Source organism: Tupaia chinensis, unplaced genomic scaffold, assembly GCF_000334495.1.
Source record: "Tupaia chinensis unplaced genomic scaffold, TupChi_1.0 Scaffold143333_1, whole genome shotgun sequence".
NCBI classification, from domain to species: domain Eukaryota; kingdom Metazoa; phylum Chordata; class Mammalia; order Scandentia; family Tupaiidae; genus Tupaia; species Tupaia belangeri.
Window position 1 is genome coordinate 329,501 of NW_006203177.1, and position 1,202 is coordinate 330,702.

A 1,202-nucleotide genomic window follows, 5' to 3' on the forward strand; every position below is an offset into this window, starting at 1 on the left:
AAGACTTGACCAGCAGCCTAAGTTTGGCTTGTGCTTTATTTTTGTAGAACATACCCTTTTGCTTGAATTCTGTGTCCATGAGTATTGGGATGTTTTCTGCTTCTTGAACTAATTTTATAACATAATTAATATATTACCAGTTTAGATATAAAGTCATTTGTACATACTGAGTTTTAAAGCAGTTACTGAAGTGGGCGTATAGACCAGTTGCTATGACGTCTGCAGTTTATCCGTATCTTCTAGAAGTCACAACAGAGTGATCAGATTATTTGCACATCTGTGGCTTCTTTTTGGAAGAAGATAAAATGGAGAAGAAAAAAAGAGTAATATAAAATCTGCTCAAGGAATTTCCCTAGAGTTGATTAGAAAGCAGGTACTGAAGTTTTTTAATCAGCTTCTACAATTTTTTCTCAGTAAGACATGTTTTGATTACTTAGGGAAGCCTCATTTTTATTTGTCCTTTATGCATTTAATCCACATGACAGGACATTAAAAATTAATATAATGAAAAATTGTGCTTATACTGTACATCTATTTCTGTGCTTGGAACTACTTGTTAATAGTTTTTATGGGAGCTATCAGCAATAAAGGACCTATAACTGCTGTATTATACATTGTGGAATTGAATAATTTAAATAGAGCTTACATTTTTTTCCTAGTACAGAATACTTAAGCATTTCCACTATTTGAAGAAAAGCATATGGATATTTTATACTGCATCTTGTTTAAAAGGACAGTTTTTTTTTTTTTTTAACTTTTCCACTTAAATGGCTTCTAAAATACTCAATGGAATTTGGAGCCTATTTAGTAATAGAATTCAATGTCCTATGTAGAGCTACTGTTTTTTAATTAGAAAGTGATCAAATGTAAAAACAAATTTTAAAATTAAGCCCAGAAAACAAAATAGCATATTGTTACTTTAATATAAAAGAAATGTATAAGATTTTTTTCTTCAATATAGATACCTCACTTGAGAACAAAGCACAGTATACTTAAAGTAGTTCTGGTAAAAATGTCCTACTACAACAGTCCCTAAATCCAGGATATCTTTGGGGAATTAGAGTTTGTGAGAAAAAAAAATGCTTTTAGCCATCCTGTTAGAAGTGTGTGTTTATCCTGATAATTTTAAGCCAACATAGTAGTCTTAAATTATTTCTGAATTTCTAACCTGTGAAGCCAGTAAATGCCAGTTCTGTAACGGT